Source organism: Macrotis lagotis, chromosome 1, assembly GCF_037893015.1.
Source record: "Macrotis lagotis isolate mMagLag1 chromosome 1, bilby.v1.9.chrom.fasta, whole genome shotgun sequence".
Taxonomy (NCBI): Eukaryota; Metazoa; Chordata; class Mammalia; order Peramelemorphia; family Peramelidae; genus Macrotis; species Macrotis lagotis.
The window spans coordinates 791,801,533-791,817,400 of NC_133658.1; the positions used below are offsets into that span (position 1 = coordinate 791,801,533).

At 34.3% G+C, this 15,868-nt stretch overlaps 1 pseudogene; it reads left to right on the forward strand.

Moving 5' to 3' along the window:
* The first annotated feature begins 470 nt into the window (after window positions 1-470).
* Window positions 471-14,432, forward strand: LOC141507072 (NXPE family member 4-like; annotated as a pseudogene).
* Window positions 14,433-15,868: the final 1,436 nt, after the last annotated feature.

The following is a 15,868-nucleotide window of genomic DNA, read 5'->3' on the forward strand; positions in this document are numbered from 1 at the left end:
GAACAGAATTATAGTTAGAAGAGAACTTAGAAGTTATCTTTTTCAACAATTCTCATTTCAGAGAAAAGGATATTGAAGGTCAAAGAGTCCTGAGCAAGGATAAGCAGTAAAAGTTGTACAGAGAGTACTTAAATATAGGTCTTTCTACTTCCAGGCTGGTGAAAAGTTTAGCAAACAGTAGGATCATAATTTTAGAGTTGGAAGAAACCTCAGGGGTTATCTAGTTCAACCCTCTCATTTTATGGAGGAGGAAACTAATGCCAGAGAAGTAGTGATTTGCATGAAGTAACACTTGAGTTTCAAAACCAGGTTGTCTTATTCTAAATCCACTGTCATCCTACTTAACCATGCTGGCTCCCAATGGGCTCCCAATAAATATTCATGGATTTCTTGATATTGTTTAAAATCATATTATATATTGTTGACAGACCAAATAATACCAACCAGTGGCAGAGAGATGCAAGTCTGAGATGAGGTCCTCAATACCTGATGGATATGTCTAGAAAAACACATAAAATCTAATTTCCTGTAGTTTGGCCCAGCTTGAGACTAAGACCCAAATGAAAGATTGTCTGGACGGGAGACTCATTTACATAATAGGAGACTCCACAACCTATCAGTGGATAAAGCAATTAAAAAAAATCAAGAGTGTTTTAGTATTAAGCTAATCTTATTCAGACACTGATTTTTTAAGTTTAGAGCTAGATGGTGAAATAGGGCATGGAAACCTTTGCTCTGTTGTCATTTCTTTTATTCACGCTTTTTCTAGTAGGTCAGTCAATTAGTCAGTCAGTAAGAATTTATTAAGCACTTGCTATGTTAAAGCACTGTGCTAAATGCTGAGGATACAAAAAAACAAGTCTGTGCTCAAGAAACTCATAGTCTAATGGGGGAAACCATAGGCAAGCAGCAATGTATAAATATATGCAAGATGTTTGGAGGAATCTCAGTGGGAAGGTATTAAGATTAAGGAGTACTGGAAAAGACTTCTTGAAGAAGGTGAGACTTGAAGGAAGCCAGGGAAGTAGGAAGAGGAGAGACATGAGGATAGAGAGTGTTCCAGTCATGGGAGAAAATCAATGGAAATGCTCATGTTGGGAGATGGAGTGGCCTAAGTGAGGAAAAGCCTGGAAGCCCATGTCTCTGGGTCACAGGACAAGTAGAGGGGAATGAGATATAAGAAGACTGGAGAGGTAGGAAGGGGTCAAGTCATGAAAGGTTTTAAAGGCCAAACAGAGGGACTTTTCCTTAATCCTGGAAGCAATGAGGAGTCAATAGAGTTTATTGAAAAGGGGGTGATATGGTCCAAATTGCATTTTGGGAAGATCAATTGGTCAGTGAAATGGCAGATGCATTAGAAAGGGAAGAGAGCTGTAGCTGGAAGACCAAATTGCAGACTATTGAAACAGTCTAAGAATGAGGAGATGAGGTCATTCAGTGTCAGAAGAGAGAAGGGGCTTTATAAAAGAAATGTTTTGAAAGTGAAATAAAATGGTTTGATATCAATTAGATAAGGGGGGATAAGAGATAGTGAGGAGTCAAAGATAGTACATATGAGCGAGCTGGAGTGCTCAGAAGGATAGTAATTGGGAGGTTTGGCAAGGGGGAGAGTTTGGGGAAAATATGATGAATTCAGTTTTGAACATGTTGAGTCAAGGAGACATCCAATTGAAAATGTATTATAGACAGAAATTGTTAGACTGGAGATTGGAAGAGAGGTTAGAGCTAGACAAGTAGATCCAAGAATTGTCTGCTTAGTAATTAATAATAATAATAATATTTATATTAAATTTATATTTATATTGAATTTACCATGTGCTAAGTACTTTGTTTTCTCATTTCATTACATCATGGGGAGGTAAGTATAGATGAGGAAACTGAAGAGCACAGAGATAAAAATGATTTCCCTAGGGCCATATAGTTAGTGTCTGAGGTAAGATTTGCACTCAGATTTTCCTGGCTTTGGACCCAGAGCTCTAAAGAATATATTGCTTAGCTAGTCTCATAGAGATAATAAATGAAAACACTCTGAATAGATATATTTCATCAATTGAAACCAAAGCTACTTTATTTAATGATTCATATGGAATTTACCTTTAATATTCAGACAATAAATACATTTAAATTTAAAAATTTATGTATTATCCTGTAGATGAGTAGCTGGGAACTATGGGGAACTTTGAATAGCTGACTTTGTAAACAATTGTGTTGGTATCAAGGTATAATGGAAAGAGTATTGGGGGTGGCTAGGTGGATAGAGCACTGGCCCTGGAGTCAGGAGTACCTGAGTTTAAATCTAGCCTCAGACACTTAATAATTACCTAGCTGTGTGGCCTTGGGCAAGCCACTTAACCCCACTGCCTTGCAAAAACCTTAAAAAAAAAAGAAAGAAAGAGTAAAGATGAGACAGAGTAGCATATTACTATTAATATGCCATCTTGGATGAATCAGTTAACCTGTGAGATTTCTCTCCCTTAAAGATGAAGGGGCTTGAATTCTTTACCTTTAAGGTTTTGTCTAACTCAAAGGCTATTAATATCATTCCAGGAAAATGAATGACTTCATTTTTTCCTTTTGTTTTTCATATCAACAGTAATGAGTATCCTTCCTTCATTTTCCCCTCTTCCTTAGGAATTCCTATAGCAATGAAATCACTGTTTCACTCCAAGTTAAAAGTGTTAAATATTGGACTTTTAAAAACATCTTATGCTTATATAGAACACATCTAGTGGTTTCCCATTACAACTAATACTAATTTTTGCTTCTAAATATGTATTTTTAGACATTGGAAATAATCTTGTTATGCCTAAATGCCTAAGCTATTTAGATCTCTCTCTTACTGTGTATTTTGTTAAATTATCTAAGGATAAACTAGTTTGGTTTTATTATTTTGATTTTCAATAGGATTAATTATGCTAATTGTTTTCCTAACATTGAACCATCCTTACATCCTTGTTATTAAACTAACATGGCTATTTTGATTTTATTTTTATTTATTTGGTTTCTGCAATACAATGGGTTTAAGTGACTTGTCTAGGGTCACACAGCTAGGTAACTATTAAGTGTCTGAGGCCAGATTTGAGCTCAGGTCCTCCTGACTCTAGGGTTAGTGCTCTATCCATTGCACCACCTCACTGCCTCAACTTGGTTATGTTGAATTACTATTTGGCGGACAGCTAGTTGGCACAGTGGATAAAGCACCGGCCATGGAGTCAGAAGGACCTGAGTTCAAAACTGGCCTCAGACACTTAATAATTGCCTAGCTGTGTGACCCTGGGCAAGTCACTTAACCCTATTGCCCTGCCAAAAAAACCCTAAAATAAAATAAAGACAAAGTAAAATTTAAAAAAAAATTCTATTTGGACTTATTACTATAGTCTTTAGGATTTTATTTATGTATTTTGTACAAATATCTATTGGTGATATCTATTTATTTATTTATTTTTTAAAATAAATATTTATTTACTTTTTTAGGTTTTTGCAAGGCAAATGGGGTTAAGTGGCTTGCCCAAGGCCACACAGCTAGGTAATTATTAAGTGCCTGAGACTGGATTTGAAGCCAGGTATTCCTGACTCCAGGGCCAGTGCTTTATCCACTGTGCCACCTAGCTGCCCTGGAGATATTTATTTATAGTTTTCTTTCTCTGCTTTATACTTGCCTGGATATTGCAATCATATTTGTCTTCATAGAATGAGACTGATAGAAAGATTTCTTTCTCAAATTTTGAAAGTGGTTTTTGAGGTATATAGATAGATAGATAGATAGATAGATAGATATATTTAAAGTTTGAAGTTTATGCAGGTTTTATCAGCTTAGTCGAGAAATACAATTTTTTCATGTGAAGAACTTGGGAACCCTGCTTCACGATGACATGTAAAGGAAGTTTCTTGGAAAGACTGTGAAGTTCATTCATGTGAACATTCTATAATTGACCCTTGGATAAGTCCTCATATGTAATGCCATCTTGGGGTTCACATAGCTAAATTAAACAGCTACAGGCTGGTTGGATTACTACTCCCAGGGTTCTAGAAGTAATATTGTGGTTGATTCTTCTCTCAAATACAAGTTCAGGTGCCCACACAGGTGTTCTTCCCTTTGCCAATCTCATAGCAAAGACATTTACTCAAATGACATTATAAGAATACTATTTGCAAATAAGGTTCCTCAACACCAGAATCACATTTTCCTTACAAATACAACCAGAGTCTAGGAGGGTTAAAAGAATGGTAGGAATGCAAAGTGTGGTGGTAGTGAGGGAAATATATAACAGACACACAGGATCGAGGCAACTTAGAAACCTGGACCTTTTAAAAGCTTTCATATCCTTTCTCTTTCCTGAGACTATTAAGGGACTAGAATTAGATAAATAGATTTGGGAATCATCTACATGTTAATTGCAGATATGACAATTGAACCCAAGGGAGCTGATGAGACTACCAAGGGAGAAAAGGGAAGAGAGTATAGAACTTTGGAGGAAACTGTAAAATAAAATTTGCTTGTAAATCCTTTGAGTTCTATTTTTTCATTTTATGAAACTGAGTTGTTTAATTCTATATTTCTTGTTCCATAAGTAAAGGTTTTATACTTTTGTCAGCATTTGTTTCATTTAAGTTGTCAATTTTGTTCACATAGATAAAAAAGTTTCTAATAATTTCTATTTTTTCTTTATTAGTTGTGAATTCTCCATGTTCATTTTTTATTTTGATAATTTGGTTTTCTTCTCACTTTTTAAAATTTATTTTATTTTTAAAAAACAACTCAGATTTATTTATTGCTTCAAAGGGCTTTTTTCTTTAAAATTTGTTAATCTTCTTTATCAGTATTTCATTTTGGTATTTAATGAAATTTTTGTTGTTTTTTTTGTTTGATATCTAATTAATTGATATATTCCTTCTCTCTTTGTTGATGAAAGTGTTTAGAGATACAAATTTCTCCCTAGGGATTGCCTTGACTGCCTCACCAATATGTTAGTCTTTTGATTGTTATCATTTTTCTTTTGTTTCAATTTTATTTTTCTCTGGGTATGTGTAAAAACAAGTTTTAACATTCAGTTTTAAAGCTTTGAGTAATGAATTCTCCCATTTCTTCCTTTTCTCTTCCCCCCAGCCCCACCATGAGAAAGCCATTATTTGAAATAGATTAAAAATGTGTATTAGTTCAAATTATTTCCAGAATAGTCATGCTATGAAAGAAAGCATAGACTTCCCCTCTCCTAAAAAAAAAAAAAACCTCAAGAAAATTGTTCATAAATAGTATGCTTCAATCTATATTCAGAAGGTTTTTTTTGGGGGGGGTGGGGTTGCAAGACAATAGGGTTGAGACTTGCCCAAGGTCACAAACTTGCAAGTATCAAGTATGTGAAGGTAGATTTGAATTCAGGTCTCCCTGATTCCAGGGCCTGTGAAATCTATCCACTGTGCCACTTAAATGTCCCTTCAATCTGTATGCAGACACCATCAATTCTCTCTCTGGGGATGGGTAGCATTCTTTATCATGTCTTTCAGAGCTGTCATTGCTGAAAAAAGTGAAGTTATTTACAGCTAATAATCCTACAATATTGCTGTTATTTTCTTTACTGTATATTTCCCATTGCATCTATTCATATAAGTCTTTCCAGGTTTTACTGAAAGCATTCTGCTCATCATTTCTTTTTTTTGTGGGTTTGTGACTTGCCCAAGGTCACACAGCTAGGTAATTATTAAGTGTCTGATTCTGTATTTGAACTCAGATCCTCCTGACTTCAGGGCTGGTGCTCTATTCACTGCATCACTTAGCTAACCCCTGCTCATCATTTCTTATAGCATAATAACATTTCCATTATAATCACATACCATAATTTGTTCAGCCATTCACCAACTGATGGGCATCCCCTCAATTTCCAGTTTCTTGCCTTCAGAAAAGAGTTATTATAAATATCCTTATACTTATAAATCCATTTCCTTCCTGTTTTTCATCTCTTCAAGTATACAGACCTAGAAGTGACATTGCTAGATCAAAGGGTAGGCATGGCTTTATAGTCCTTTAATATAGTTCCAAATTCCTTATGTAGTGATTGAATCATTTCACAACTTCTCTAAGAGGGCGTTACTGTCTCATTTTCCCTATGTCCCTTCTACCATTTTTTTTCTGTTCTATTAGCCAGTCCAATATGTATTAGATAGTACCTCAGAATTGTTCTAATTTGCATTTCTCGAATAAATAGTAAGTTAGAACATTTTTTTAAAGAATATAGCCATAGATAACATTGATAGCCTCATCTGAAAACTGTTCCTATCTTTTGATCTTTTATCAATTGGGGAATGGCTCTTATTTTTTTAATAAATTTGACTTAGTTCTTTTTGTTTGACAAAGAGAACTTTGTTTTAGTATTTTTCCTCCACAGTTACTATTTCTAACTATATTTCCCTCTGTCCTATTCCCTTCCTACCCCTGTTTATTGTATTATCTCTCTCTCCTTTCACCCTGTCCTTCCTTAAAAGTGTTTTGCTTCTGATTACCCTCTCCCACAATCTGGCCTCCCTTCTATCATTCCCCTTCCCTTTTCCCCATGCCCTTCCTACATTCCTGAGGGTAAGATAGGGTTCTATACCTAATTGAATATGAAAGCTATTACTTCTTTGGGCCAGTTTCAATGAGACTAAGATTCACTCTCTCCCCCTTGCTTCCCCCCCCCCCTTCCACTCCTACAAAAATTTTTCTTGCCTCTTTTATTTGAAATAATTTCCCTTTTTCCCTTTCTCCCAATGCATTCCTCTTTCACACCTTAACTCCACCTTTTAAATATGTTATCCTTCATATTCTACTACCATCTGTGTCCTGTCTATGTATACTTCTTCTAACTGCCCTAATGAGAAAGTTTATTAATGAGTTTTCAGTATCATCTTCTCAAGTAGGAATATAAACAGTTCAGCATCATTAAGTCCTACATGGTTTCCTTTTTCTGTTTACCTTTTTATACTTTACTTGAGATTAATACTTGAAGATCAAATTTTCTATTCAGCTCTGTTCTTTTCTTCAGGAAAGTTTGAAATTCCCCTAAAGAGTATGCTCAGTTTTGCTGGGTAGTTGATTCTTGATTGTAACAATATTTTAATGTAGAATCTGCTAAAACTTGGGTTATCCTGACTTTGACTCCATGATATTTGAATTGTTTCCTTCTGGCTATTTGAAAAATTTTCTCCTTCTCTTGGGAGTTCTGAAATTTGGTTATAATATTTCTGGAAGTTTTCATTTTGGAATTTCTTTCAGGAGATGAATTTTTAAATTTATTTATCCTTTTTTAAAAATTTATTTATTTTTGAATTTTATAATTTTCCTCCTAATCTTGATTCCCTCCCCCCCCCCACAGAAGGCAATCTGTTAGTCTTCACATTGTTTCCATGGTATACATTGATCTTAGTTGAATGTGTTGAGAGAGAAATCATATCCTTAAGGAAAAAAAATAAAATATAAGAGATAGCAAAATTACATAATAAGGTAAGTTTTTTAAAAAAAATTTAAGGTAATAGTCTTTGGTCTTTGTTCAAACTCCACAATTCTTTCTCTGGATATAGATAGTATTCTCCATCACAGATACACCAAAATTATCCCTGATTGCTGCACTGATGGAATCAGAAAGTCCATTAAGATAGATCATCAACCCCATGTTGCTGTTATGGTATACAGTATTCTTCTGGTTCTGCTCATCTTTCTCAGCATCAGTCCATGCAAATACTTCCAGGCTTCTCTGAATTCCCAAGGAGGTAATTTTAAAAATTAAATTAATTTAAAAATTATATATTCCATGCTTTTCAAATTTGCAAAGTTGCTATTTTTCAGAGACAAAATTTGATTCCATGTCTTCCAGCCTCTTTTTAAAAAATTTCACAATATAACTAATGTGGTTTGCTTATTTTATATTATTATAATCATCTTGCTATGTGAGTAAACATAGACCCCCACCCTGCAAAAAAAAAAGATGAGAAACCTCAAGAATAGTGAGAGAGAAAAAAATGTACTTCAGTCTGTGTTCAGATTACAGTGGCTCTGTCTCTGGTATGAATTGCCTTCTTTATCATGAGTCCCCCAAAGAAGTCGCTTCAATATTTTTCCCACATTTGCTATTACTAGCTGTATTTTCCTCTGCTCTATTCCTTCCCACTTTCATTTATTCTCCTCTCTCTTCTTTCACCCTGACCCTGTTCAAGTGTGTTGTATCTGAGAACCCTCTCCCATGATCTTCCCTCTCTTCTATCACCTATTCCCTCCTTCCCTACCCCCATTCCCCCTAATACTGTCCCTTTCCTCTCATTTTTCTCTAGGGTAAGGTAGATTTCTATGCCCTATTAAGTATTTATATTATTTCCTCTCTGAGCTATTTCTGATGAGAATGAAGGCTCAGTCATTACCCCTCACCTTCCCCATTCCACTCCACTGATAAAGCTTTTTCTTGACTGTTATGTGAAATATCTTAGCTCTTTCTTTCTCTCCTTTTTCTTCCTCTCAGTACTTTCCTTTATCACCCATTGACTCCATCTTTTTACTATATTATACAATTATATTCAGCTCCTTCCTGTGCCTTGTCTACACACACACACACACACACACATGCATATATGATGACATTTGAAATTGAAAAATTGGCATATTCTTTTCTTTTTCTATTCTATAATTGCCAGAGATCAATCATATTTAACTGTTTCTAAAATTTTGTTAAGTCCTTCCTTCCTTCTTCCATTTTTGTTAGATTTGTCAAGGTCTGAAAGGGGTATATTGATGTCCCCAATTATTATAGTTTTACTGTCTATATCGCCCTAAAACTCCTTTAGCTTTATCTTTAACTATCTGGATGCTATGCCGTTTGGTACTTATAGGTTGAGTATGACATTCATTGTGAATTATCTGTGCTCAATTTTACTGCACTGCCTCTTTATGTTAATTTAATTAAAATATAATTGAAATATAGATTTCATTCAAACCCCTCATTTTAACTTTTTTGTATCTTTATTTTTTATTGTATATTTTTTGGTAAACAACGCATACTTGATTTATGATTCCTAACCCAATCTGGTATCTTTTTTTAATGGGTAAATTCATTTCATTAATATTTGCAATAATGATGGTTAATTGTTTATTTTCCTCAATTCTTTCTTCTTTTCTTTCCTTTTTATTACTTGCTACCTCCTTACAACAAAGAGTGTAGTCAGAGAGAAATATGCTTAGCATTAGTGTTCAAGGCCTGCTACAATTAACTGTTAGTTTTCTACCTTTCCTCTTTTTCCCTTGCCCAGAACTCATACACAAATCATGGCCTTTCTTTCTTTCCTTTTATACCTCTCTTCATAATCTGCTCTCTGAGATTAGAAATTTTTTTTTAAGTTTATCACTAATCCATATCTGAATCTGTTATCTTCTCCTATTTTCTTTTTGAATTAAATATATTCTGTTCCTAAATCTCTATTTCTATATGCTCTACCTTTTTCTGACTAGTTCAGATGAATGGAAGTTCAAGTATGTTTGTTTTCCTATGCCCCTTATTTTTATCCTAGTTTGCTTTGCCTATTTGCCACACCAATTGAGCACATAATTCTGTTCTCCTCACTTTTCCTTTCTTCCATAGTAATATAACTTTTCTTCTTCCTTTTCTTTTTCTTTTTAGATCATTGAAATAGCAAAATTTCAAGTTCCCCCCTATTATTTAATTCCCTTTGTTTCCCTTGTTATATTACAATTTTTGACAGGGCACTTGTAACATTTCCCCCATGAGATGTAAGCATTTTCATTTTTTTAAAGTCCCTTTTGATTGTTGCTCATATTTATCAATTTATGGTTTTTTTTTTTTTTGCTATCTGTGTTTGTATTTCAAAGTTTCTGCTTCTAGTCTTATTTTATTTTTATCAGGAATAATTAGAAAATTTCATTTCCTTAAAAACCCATTTCTGGATGTTATTCTTGGTTTTAAGCTTTCATCTTTTGCCTTTTTGAATGTTGATTTCCAAGCTCTTTACTCTCTTAATTTGATAGTTGCCAAATCCATGATGATGACTTTTCAGTATTTGATATATTTCTTCCTGACTGTTTGCAGTATTTTCTCTTTGACTTGAAAGCTCTGGTATTGGTTGTGACATTCCTGAGAATAATTTTTTTGGCCTGGATACTTTCTAGTTTCACTTTACAATCTGATTCCAATATTTTTGGACAGTTTCTCTTATAATTTCTTAAAATATGATATACAGGTTTTTTATTTTGTCATGACTTTGAAGGAATTAATGATACTTAAATTGTTTTTCCTTATTCTGTTTTCTAAGTCTGTTGTTTTTGATATTCTTTTAACTTTGTTGCAATATTTCATGTCATTATATAGAAATTTGCCATTTAATTTTTTATATATAAATTTGATAAGTATTTTTTGACTTCATTTAAATCTTTGATAAAATTCTAATTGTACAATGTTGAGAATAAATACATTACAATACATACTATGCTGCTGAACAATGTTGTAAAAAGATAACACAATGGTTAATTAGGTACATTATAAATTTATGTGATTTAATGTCACTTGGGATGTCATTCTGGGAAGGCAATTATTTTATACCTCCCCATAAATTCCCTATCCTACTCACTAACTTTTTCTTCCCTCCTTAAAAACTCTTATGATTTTCCTTCTCCCTGCCTTGTCAGCCAAATACCTTGGCTCATTTTTCATTAGAAACCTTGAGTCTATTTATAACAGCTCCCTTCATTCCCTTCTTCAGCATCTCATACAACTCAGATATCCTTAGTTATTTCCTTATCCTTCATCTCTGTCTGATATGAAGAGGTGGTTTTTCTCCTTGCCAAGCCAAATCCCCTAATGTGTACAGTGATGCCATTTGACTTCATCTTCTCTAGCAGATAGCCCTTGTAGTCTTTACCACTCTCATTAATCTCCAATTTCTCCTTGTTTATTGTCTATTTCTGATTACCTACAAATGTGCCCCCATATTTCAAAAACCTTCACTTAAATCTATGCAACTATGTTAGCTATCATCCTACATTTCTCCTTTTTGTGATTAAACTCTTTAAGAAGGCTTCTATTCCTCTCATTCTCTTCCCTGAAGTCTGATTTCCCACTTCATCATTCAGCTGAAACTACTTTTTGTAAAGTTACCAGTGAGCTTTTAATTTTAAAATTTCACTGCTTTTTCTCAATCCTTATTCTTTTTTACACCTTTGTAGTCTTTGATGCTTCCAGACACCCTCTTCTCTTTCTCTCTAGGTTTTCCCAATACTGTTTTCTTCTGGTTCTCCTTTTCCCTGTATAACCACTCTTCAAGTTCCTTTTCTGGATCTTAATCTAGGTCATACCTAACAAACAGTTCTGTCTTGGGTCCTCTTCTTTTCAGCTTTTTTTACTATTTCCCTTGGTAGTTTCAACCTTTTCTGCTATAATTATCATCTAATGACAGCTCAAGTGACATTAAATGGTTTAAATTTATAGTGTACCCAATCAACAGTTTTTTTTTTATTCTTTTACAACTCGGTTCAGCAGCATGGCATATATGGCAATGTATTCTCAATTTTGTACAATTAAAACTAATTATCATAATAGTTCTCAGGTGTCTTTATCCAGTCTTAATCTTTCTCTTGATCTCTAATTGCCTACTGGACGTGTGAAATTGGATGTTCCATAGACATTATTAAGTCAATATGTTCAAAGCTGAACTCATAATCTTTCTCCTAAACCTTCCTCTCTTCCATTTTTCCTATTACAGTTGAGGCTACTAACCTCCTTCCAATACCCATCACCATCTAGATGTCATCCTTGATTCCTCATTGTCTCTCATATCCAATCTTTTTTTATTTTCTTATCTTTAGTATATTTTCTCTTTTCTATTCTGACATTCTGACCACCACTACCATGAAACAGGCTCTCATGATCTCATCCCTAGATGATTGAATGACTTTTTTTCCCTTCCTGCCGCAAGTCTCTCCCTACTCCATTCTATTATCCACTAAGCTTTCAAAATGATTTTCCTAATGTTCAAGGCAGATCACATCCTCCTCTTTGCTCCAAGTCAACAAGTAATAGTGGTTATCAAACATAAAATATTCAGTTTGGTGTTCAAAGCCCGTTCCTACATTTCTTCTTATTTCCCCCCCCCTTCCCCTCTACACACTCTGTGATCAAGTGATATTGGATTTTCCTCACATATGCCAATCCAGCAATGTCCATGACATTTTCACCAGTTGAACCCTAGGCCTCTTCTTCTTCATCTCTCCTCCTCATTTCCCTGGATTCCCTTAAATCTCACACAAAGTCTTATTTTCTGAAAGAAACTTTCCCCAGTTCTCCTTAATATTTATGCCCTTTTTTTCTGAGATTGCCTCCAATTTATCCAATCCAAACTATATGTATGCATAGTTGATTTCACATTAACTCTCCCTTTGGGCAGTGAGCTTCCTGAGAGCAGGCACTGTTATTTTTAAAAATCTATCCCTGTATTCAGCATAGTGACTGGAACATTGTTATTGTTCAGTTGTTTCAATTGTCTCTTACTCTTCATGCACCATTTGGAGCTTTCTTGGCAAAGATACTGGAGTAGTTTGCCATTTCCATCTCTGGCTCATTTCACAAACTGAGGCAAACTGAGTTAAGTGACTTGCCCAGGGTCACACTGAGGCCTGATCTGAACTCAGGAAGATGAGTTCAGGCCCAGTCCTCTATCCACAGCACTACCCAATTTGCTTACTGGCACATAAGACCTAATAAATGTTTATTAAGTGACTATTTTTTGGGCCTCTCTTGATGTTGCTAGTACAGTGCCTGGCTCTTGGTGCTTGATATATTTATTGACTTGATTTGACCATGACAGTGTTATGTGATCTCTGATTCATTAAGTCAGAAAACTTTGATATATTACTATTTCAAACAATCAATAAACCTTTATCAAATGCTAGCTACATGCCAGGTCTTCTGCTGGGCTCTTGGGATACAGAACAACTAATGGAATACTCCTTCTTGCAAGTTCATATTGTAATGGAGACAGGTACATAAAGAAATATAAACAGAATAAATAAAAATGAATACTAAATAATTAATTATAAAATGAGTCAGGAAGGAGGGCACTAGCAGGTGGCTCAGGACAAGTGTTTTACAGAAAGTGATGCTTAAAGGTGGAGATGAGGAGGGAGAGAATTCAAGCTCTGGGCATGGTCAGTGCAAAGTCCTAGAATCAAGAGATGCAATGTCATATGTGAGGAGCAGGGAAAGGCCCAATTTGCTGAATGTTATCCTGAAGGAAGGAGACAGAGCATTCAAAATCAGGGAACAGAAGAAAAGCACTGAAACTTACCTCCTTTTTTCTGTCTCTGAAGGACCAAAAACTTGTCAGTGTTGTCTCTGTGGTGGAAATGCACCAGAAAACTGTTTATTTGTAACTAAGTAGAATTTTTTATGTATTTCCTTGGGCTCTCAGAATCCTGTCTTTATCTATGCTATTACATAGAATGCTTTATTTAGGGGTAGAGAATAAAGAGGTAGGATTATTTGCTACACTGCATTGTAATCCAATTCATTGTGCTGAGTGCCAGATTTCCTATTTCCTCTATGGAGTTTCATTTATTTGGAGACAATAAGAATCTGTTGAGATTAGGTCTTATGGTAGACAAGTCTTGGGATTAAAGGAAGTATAAAAAAAGTTTTTGCCCTTTGGGAGCTTGAGGAAATGAGTCAGCTTCAGAGAATAGTTAAATTAATATTATGAGACAGTACAAGCAATAATCAGACTTGTTACACTGTTCTTTGGTATATGACCTTAAATAATTCAATTCATTTCTACTTCTTTTCTCACATGGGATCCTGCTGTGGCCACATGTGCTTGTTTCATATTCAATTTGCCACTCAGCAGGGCATTTACTTTTTTTATTTAATCTATTAACTTTACTTTTTCCTTTTGACATCAGCCTGAAATACATTGACCTCCATAGATCTGGAATCCTCCATCATCAGTTTGTTGTGGACTTGGAAAGGAACATTTACATTCAGTGGCAAAGACATGGTTACTCTTTGGTTGACTCAGATAGCTAATCAGCAAAAAATGAATGAATATCCCACTCAGTCATTGACTGAATAGCAGGGGACAAAAACAGCACTCTGGGCCATCACTTTAGACACTTCCCCATTGACATCTTTATCCAAAAGGCCATTAATGTTCATAAAGTCATTGAGTGCTTGTTTCTGAGAAGCCCAGACATCAAAGTGATCCTCAGAGATGAAAATATAAGGGAAATTAAAAATGTTCGAGAGAGTTGGTGACTTTCTTGGCTATATTCAATCTGGTTTCAAAAAATGTCTTCCAGGATCTCAATATGGATGTCATTGATACCTGGAACATGACCATTGTCTATGGCACTAATACCTGAATATGAGATTGAGAATCAGATTAACATGTTCTTAAACTATATTTGCTAGGAAAGATGGATCATGCCAAATGCCAGTTATCTATGAACAGATTGTCACTATGAGCACTATTGTCACTATCAGACCTAACAGTATGGTGCCTCTTTGGAAGATACTTAAAAATCAGCCACATCCAATTGAAAGAAGAAACTTAAAATATTCAAAAATTAGGACCTCAGACTACCTAAATAAGGTCATATTCTTTTTCACAAAACCCCCCAAAAATAAACCAAAAAACTTCAGTGACTATTACATGATAAATAATCATAGTAGTTTATAAGCTTCTTGAAAGCAGGAAGTGTTTCATAAAACTCATTGTAGAACTCTCATTACCCTTCACAATGCTTTCTAGTAGTGGACACTTATATGTAATTAATAATTGTAATTATAATCAATCTATGTAATAAATCTGAAAGACAGGTTTTCTTGGATAACTATACATAGTTTTATCTTGTTAAATAAAATTCATCCTTTTAACTGTAATTGAAAATTTCTTGGAACTCAAAAATTAACTAGAAACCACATAGAAAATCCAATTTAATCATGCTAATATCTCTCAGGAAATACTTGAGTTGAATTTAAAAACCTAATGAGAAAATAGAGCAAGAAAGTTGATGTTAGGGGAGAAAGGTGGTTTAAAACATTAAAAAAGATGAGATATAAGGAATTTAGTTTAATTAATCCATCTCATAAAGAAGTAGAAAACAAAGGGAAGGGAATCAAAGAGTATTCAAAGTGGATAGATCAGGAAAAAGATTGATGGAGGCTTTTGATAAAGCAAAAGCATTGTAAATTATCTTATAAAAAATAAACTATGTTGGAATGGAAGTTAAAAAAAATTTTTTAAACACCAATGACCCTTTTACAGTCCTAGTTTACTAGATCTGGATCTTGAATAAATATTGTAATTTAAGGATCTCATAGACAAATATTTCATATTCCTTGCTTCATTTCTATGGTGCAATGTTAGTGGTTCAGTCAAAATTGCAGAGGTTTTAGAGTTCTATAGATAATCACAAACTCACATTAATGAATTCCTTTAAAATACCCTCTCATTAAACAATTCTGTACAATTTACTAAAATATTTGTTAGCAAAATAGACTAAATTGAGGTTATCCTCTTTTACATATCCCAACAAAGAAACAGAAACAGCTGTTTTGTTCCCAGAGTGAATTTTAAGTTCTAGTTTGAGTATGCTAAAAACAAAACTAAGACAAAAAACCCAATCCATCCTAGAGAGAAGAGGTGACAGCAGAGATTTAGAGCTTTACTAGATCAGAGTCTTAGAAATGGAAACCTAAAATCTCCTTTTCATAAAGTGGGATATTTGGTTCCTAATGACAAAACAGCTTGGAGTAAAAGAAGAATCCTTTATTACATTTCTTTATTTTTTATTTACATGGTATTAAAATATTCTTGTTTAAGAGTAAACATAATACCCCCTCCC